Here is a 7,759-nt window from a genome sequence, read left to right as displayed (position 1 = left end):
GTAATAAAAATACAGGGAAATATCAAGCTTCACAAATGAACAATTTCATTCCCAGTTGGGGATTAGTAACTCGTTCAGTCTCTTCATTTCCCATACTATTTTGGTAATTTTTAATAGATCTATTTTAACATTTTAAAAATAAATGTCTTGCTTGGATCCTTTACTGGTGAAAATCAAACAGTAGACAACTGTTAGCAGAATAAATTTCAAATCATTTAACTTTGAGGTGAAATGTGGCCTCTAACTCCTCATCACTCTTCTACTTTGGCCCGTAGTAACCCTAACCCAGTCCGAATGGCCACGCTTGCTTTTGCTTGGGCGCTTCAGTAACTATGCTTATTCCATTCCTTCCCTCACAGTGTCCTTTACCCAACCACCCCACTTACTACTTACAATTTTTCTGACTCTTGAAATTATCTGATCATCCTGGCCTCAATTCAGATGTTTACATTCTTCTGTAAATAACTCCTGAGTTTCCCTAGCCAGAATGTATTGCTCCAGAACTATATCATTTGTACCAATATTCAGCCCTTTAGGTTGTATATTTTATGCTTTCTGTTTCAACTGGTTGACTCCTGTACCCTATTCAAAACTCCTTCGAGTCATGAGTAGCACTCAAGTCCCCTTTGTAAGTACTATATCTCCTTTGAAATGAGTTGAACCTTTAACAATTGGGCTGATACAGAGCCTCGTCTCCTCCACTGAGGTTCATTCCCAAACAAGGATCCTCTTCAGACACAACTTCCTGTAAAATCTGGATTGTGCCTCTACGTGATCCCTGATAGAGGAAGAGGACCCATGGCCTCCAACCTCATTTATGAGAGAGTAGAGTTGGGGGAGAGGGGGAGCTGACTCCAGAGATTCCTATCTATTTGCAGAGGGGACCCTAGAATTTACGGTTAGTAAACACAGCTAGTAGATGTACAGAACATTTCTCAGAACAAAGTGTGTGGGTAGGGTTATTTCTATGGATCCAAAGTATATCATGATGCAAGGGCAAGGTGAGTCAGAGAGAATTAATGCACGAACATCTGCCAGGCAAATATTCTTCCAATATTGTTTTCAGATTTTGAAATATCAATATGATCATTTTCACTTTACAGAAGAATGAATTCAGGTACAGACATTGTGGCCTTTCAGCTCTGCCCCATGCATCTGTGCTGAAGCAGTGGGGATGCAGCTAGCCTCCCAGCGTTCTCAGATGAACTTTCAGACAAATTCATTTTGAACAGACATCTTTTCATAGTGGTAAAATATGAATGCATTAAAATAAAACAAGAGCCACAGCTGAACAATTCAAATCATTGGCAGAAAGGGTGGTAGGTAAATGGCACTATTAAAAATGAAGAGAGTCTTGTTTCCTGTGAACTAAAAATGGATAGCTGCAATTATTGCTCCTTCCACACATGAAGATGGTACAAAGTTAGTTAATTATAAATAATGCATCCGACCATAGAAGGGATGAGCTATATGCTATGTTATTGTACATTAAAAACCTTTATGAGTGTGGCAAGAGACACACGTACCAACAGCTGCTAAATTCAGAATCCTAGAGCAGTATCTTATTTTAATGTAAGTGAAGAACAGTGCAGTCTATTGCTCTGGGGATTTCTTTCTATATAAAAGGATCTTAAATCTACATGAGGTTTTACTCCGTGATTTCAAAGTACTTATGAGAATCTGTTTTCTTTATTTGCCTATCTTTCAACCTACCCGCAACCACCTATCTTACAACAGAAACAGTGCTTTCTAGAACAGATTCTCCAGAATAGAAGCCTTTCTCGTGCTCCTTCCCCTCCTTTCTTCCTTCCTTTCTCTCTCTCTTTTTTTTTTTTTTTAATTCTTCTTTTTAAAATTTTACTTATCCAACATCTATCCCAGAGCCTGGCACTTTTTATTAAATGTTTGGTGAATGTTAAACATGAATTATCGTCCCCATTTTATGACAGAAGAAGGTCTAAAGTAGGTTACTACATGCTAAGCAGAGTCACACACTCTTTCTCCTGACTGTGCTGAGAAGCCTCTTACCGCACAACCCATAATTGGAGCTATGCCTTGAGGTGACTTAGTTCAAGTGAAACATGAAACTGGAAAGTCATACATTTTCAAGAGAATTTCTGCATTAATTGTGTATGTCAAGATAGGCAAATTCAAGCTCTGGGCCTGAGAACGATAAAGTACAAGCCATAAAACAAGCCTAGACACTACATAAAGTCCCTGATCTAAAATCACATTTGTCCATGATCTGTTATTCTGGTGGTTTTTAAATAAATGGGGCCAAGACATTCAAGAACTAGTTGCTGTGCATTCAGCAACTCATATGCGCAGGTCTCCAATACCTGGGCTTTCACGCAGTATAGCCATTTGAATATGGAGATGGCTTTGTTATTCTTCTCATGGCATAACCCTTCTTTGCTATGGCTTTGGCCGTGAAAGCTCAGATGCAGATTTCTCGAACCACTTACCAGGGCCAGATGTATATTATATCGATCCACTAGCAATATTAGAACTAGTGTCTGCCCCAGAGGTTAGGGATATAGCAGCTGTGACTGTTTAGAAACAGATACCAAAGTTAAGCTGCGAATTTTATTGCCCAATTGGCCAGCAGTAATAGGCCACACCAATAATAAAGACAAAACCACAAATTTAAAGCAGGCAGTAGAGTCTGGAAATACGCTTTTTTTTTTTTTCTTTTTCTTTTTTCCCCGCAATTGCTTTGAATACAAAACATCTCAAAATGACAGGGATTTTGCCTGCAGAGTTGCTAATGAAGATGTGGCTGAGAGTGTTTCTTGAGTTTGTTTATCCAGCTGCACAAGAGTCAGTATGACAGTAACTAGATTTATTAAAACTTAAAAATACCAAAGCCAAATTCGGGGGAAAAAAGTTTCCCCATAAGTCTACTAAAGTCTTGAATTCATAAATGAGAAGCTTTATTGCTACCATATTTGCTTACATACAGTTTAGCTTTTGATATGAAAGAACATTTTAAACAAAGTAAAACTTGCAGAGGGATCATACGATGGTTTCTCCCGGGCTCTTCCACCCTCCGTTTCTCCTGGCCTGATGTCCTTACTCCAGTGTTTCTCAACAGGACATTTGGCAATATCTGGAGAAATTTCAATATTGGTCTTGGATAGTGGGAGGGACTGCTGGAATCTAGTGAATAGACATCAGGATGCTACTAAATATCCTGCAATGCACAGGACAACTTCCCCTCCCCTCTTGTCTCACAAAACAAAGAATTATCCAGCCCAGAAAGTCAGTTGCTGAGAATGAGAAACTCTGACCCATCCCACTGGCTCTAAAAATTGATTATGTGCAAATTGTTGGTAGTTCAAATCAATTTCTAAATTGTCCACCTGACTTGCCAATTACCTATTTGCAGTTTGTTCTAGAGCCAGCCGTTATGACTGAAATGTACGTGTCCCTCCAAAATTTATATGTTGGAACCAATGTGGTAGTATTAAGAGGTGGAGCCATTTGGGAAGTCCTTTTCTCATGAATGACATTAGTGCCTTATAAAAGAGGTTGAAGATAGTGCTTTGGTCTCTTCTTGGCCTTTTGGTCTCAGTCCATTTTGTGCTCCCGTACCAATACCTGACCCTGGGTAATTTATAATGAATGGAAATTTATTTCCTCAAAGTTTTGGAGGCTGGGAAGGCCAAGGTCAAGGTGCTGGCAGATTAGGGCCCAGTCTCTCTGCTGCAAAGATGGCACCTGAATGCAGCAGCCTCCAGAGAGGAAGGACATTATATCTTCACATGGCAGAAAACCCACTCTCAAAAGCCCTTTTTATGGAGCATTAATCCATTCTTCGTGAACTAAACAGCTTTGTCATTTGGCCACACCTCCCAACACTGTTGCATTGGGGATACGTTTCCAGCACTTGGACATTGGGGAACACGTTGAGACCACCGCACCCTCCATCTCTTCCTCCACATGAGGACACAGTGTTCATTTCTTTATTTCCTCTTCCACTGTGTGAGGATGCAGCAAGACATATCATCTTGGAAGCAGAGAGTAAGCCCTCCCCAGACACAGCATCTGCTGGCACCTTGATCCTGGAATTTCCTGCCTTGAGAACTCTGAGAAATACATTTCTGCTCTGTATAAATTACTTTATCTATGGTATTTTGTGATAGCAGCAAGGACAGACTAAGATACTAGCTCTTACTAATTTATTCACAGATGACTTTTTGTTGTTTACCAGGTACTGGGTCCATTTTTCTTCATTTGACCTAAGACACTTCTAAACCCAGCTGTCTCACCTCTTATAAAAACTTGAGCTGTGCCTACAGTCATAATTGGCAGTAAACTAATTACTACCAAATAATATTTGGAATGATGTGTTTTTTTGGGTTATCAGAAATGCCCTTCTGATGTTGATGTTAATAAGAGAATGTCCCTTTACCCCAAATCCCTGTACATATCATGCACCCCAATTACCTTTACTATCTGATTTATTTCCACTGGAACAGTGTTTTTCAAATTACAATTCTTAGACTACCAGTATCAGAAAGTTCATGGTGCCGTTAAAAATGTCAATTATCAAATCTGTCTCAGCCTTATGAATTAAGAATCTTAGTGTGTAACTTGGTATTCTGTACCTTAAAATGTTCCTCAAGTGCCTAACACATTTTAAGAGTCACTGTTCGAACATAATTCTCATTCTTTTCTCCTTGCCACACACACCTGTGTCTGAGGGCTTGTTTGGCTACGTAACAGAAACATTCTCAGGCTGGCAGAAGCGTAAGGACTGACTAGGGTTAGGAACTGGTGTTGCAGAATAACTCAGAAACATGTATGTAGCTATTTTGTAGCTAGTTTAATAGTCTTATGTTTAAATTATTTATTAACGTGTGAGGAAGTGAGATATTAGAGTCAAGCAATAAAGGCAAATAAGATGTATAAAACAGGAAAGAGAAAAAAATGAATACAACCTAGAAACAATGAAAGTTGCATTTTTGGGGGCTAGTTGATTAAATGGCAGTTAGCAGAGGAGATTATTGCCCAGAAAACAGTGAGACTTTAGCTGTAGAGCAGAAGTGGCAGGTTCCTCTGTAGAGTGTTGACCACTAACCCTCCATCAGCACCCGTATCTTACTCAGATCTAGCCAGTATCATATTTCCTGAGTAGGCTTCCTTTCTGGAAAGCCACTAAAAGATTCCTCTTTCCATCCATCCATCCGAGGCAGGGAGACTTCTCCGTCTGCTCCTGAGCATTTGCTTCCTTCTCTTTTTCTGAGAATCAATTTCACCTGCTCCTTCCTGGTGATACAACATGGCTATCCTTCAGCACAAGTTTATATCGCTTTGACTCTACCATCAGGCAGAAATTAATTGTCCTTTTTGAACCTCAAATCCAAATTCTCAGAAAAGATGTTTTCATAGCAGAGTCGAGAGTTTCATCGTGACTCCAGCAGCAATGGAAAGCAGTTCAGGGTCGTACAGTTCAAATATTGCTACACGGGCTGACATTCGTGGGGTCGGGATATCAATCATCTTAGGGAGAGACAGCTGGCTTATACCTTATATCTGTTATAAAATGACACAAACCAGAGAGCCGTGCACCCCCGGGGAAGCATATAAAAGCAGTGTATTTGGTGGTGAGTAGTCGAGGTGTTGGAGGTTGAGGTATGGTGGGATAGTGAAAGGTTTGGTGGAAGGAAAGGTTCAAAAATGCCCGCACTTGATGTAAACAGGCTGACTCCTCTTTCTTATCCCCTGAAAATTATTCCTTTTGTAGAATGTATTAAATTTACCTAATTAGAAGAATCACCTAGAATTACTTGTTAAAAGTACGAAATATGAGATCCAAAACCCTACTGGAAGGTAGAGTGAGGAAGGAAATATAAGAAGCCTGTATTTTAAAAATTCCATGATGGTCCTGCAAAATTAACAAATCATCATTAGATAACCTTTTAAAATATTACCAGCTACCAACATCTCCCTCCCTAAACCTGCTGCCCCCACCAACACCCGAGCCCCTGATCACCACCACATTCTAGTTGTATGAGACCAATTTTTAAAATATCCACATGTGAGTGAGTTCATGCAGTATCTGTCTTTCTGTACCTGGCTTATTTCACTTAACATAATGTCCTCCAAATTCATAGATATTGTTGCAAATGGCTAAATAATATTCCACTGTGTATATGCACCACATTTTCTTTATCCACTCATCTACTGATGGACACTTAGGTTGAGTCCATAGCTTGGCTATTGTGAATAGAGCTGTAATGAACATGGCAGTGCAGAGACATATATCAGTGTCTCTTTGACATGATATCATCACAAAAATAATAACTATATGTGATGCATAGGTTAATTAGATTTAGTCAAACTGTAATCTACATATACTTCAAAACATGGTATTTTACATGATGCTTACAATTTTACCTGTCAATTTATTTTATTTTATTTTTCTATTTTATTTATTTATTTTTTTGAGACGGAGTCTCACACTGTTGCCTGGGCTGGAGAGCAATGGCGCGATCTCAGCTCACTGCAACCTCTGCCTCCCAGGTTCCAGTGATTCTCTGCCTCAGCTTCCCCAGTAGCTGGGACTATAGGTACATGCCACCATACTTGGCTAAGTTTTGTATTTTTAATAGAGACAGGATTTTGTCATGTTGGCCAGGCTGGTCTCAAACTCCTGACCTCAGGTAATCTGCCTGCCTCGGCCTCCCAAAGTTCTGGGATTACAGGTGTGAACCAGTGTGCCTGGCCTTACCTGTCAATTAAAATAACAATAATAACAATAATAATAATTGGCTACCTACTTAAAATAGAACATAATTTTGTTTCAGATTCAAAGAGTAAAGTTTGATAGAGGTGGGAGGTAGCACACACTTTCCCGCTAGGTAATTTATGTGGGTGAAGCCAGCCAGGTGCTTGTTGTCATGTGGAATGTAAGGAACCATGTCATGAGATAACCTGATCTTGCAAAGAAAGTAAGAAATCTGAACTTGTATGGGAAATTATCTGATTTTTATAATGGCTTAACTTGTTTTGAAAACTCTGTGAATGCCAAATAAAATGGATTCAAATCATAAACTGCAAAGTTTTGACTTCTGATTGTGAGCTGGATGCATGAAAATACATTTCCTGATTTTGCTTATGCTAGTTCAACACCCCAGGAATTCAACTTCCCATTTTAATGCTGGGAAAAAAAATACTGTCCTTTCTTTTAAGTTATCTACTACTATAACTCCTCTCAGTCTGGAGCAGTCAAAGACTGCTGATGTATTCAAGCAATCTTACTTATTCCTGCAGTTGTGTATTAAGTTTTATTTCCTTAATTCAATAAATATTCACTGAGTGCTCAATAATGCACTGTGCCAGACGCTGAAAAACCTCAAGGGGAAAAAATATTCTTCGCCAAATGGAACTTACAATCTTTGGATAGAAAAGGCACAAAAGGCATGAATTATTACTTAATTTTTTTCTGTATTTTAATCATTACTTCATCATATTTAAAGGGCTTTGAAGGTTCATCTATATACTGATTCCATTATTTTCAAGAGCACGTCTAATTTGATGAGGATGGAAGATTGGTAATGACTCAGAAGCTGGGAAAACAGGTAAAAACCCAAATGTTGTAAGAAATCACTAGGATGTTTGCATTTTGTCAGAGGTGCACTCTTTCTGTTCTAATACCTGGAGTCCAGCCAGGCACAAAGCAAGTTGGCTGACTGCTGCAGAAAGGAATGCTGGAACCTCTCTTGCTGACCTGTTTCCAGAGTTTCCAGCACAG

Source organism: Macaca mulatta, chromosome 18 (genome assembly GCF_049350105.2).
Source record: "Macaca mulatta isolate MMU2019108-1 chromosome 18, T2T-MMU8v2.0, whole genome shotgun sequence".
NCBI lineage: Eukaryota > Metazoa > Chordata > Mammalia > Primates > Cercopithecidae > Macaca > Macaca mulatta.
The sequence above is the reverse complement of the archived record's forward strand: the minus strand, read 5'-3'. Positions refer to the sequence as shown.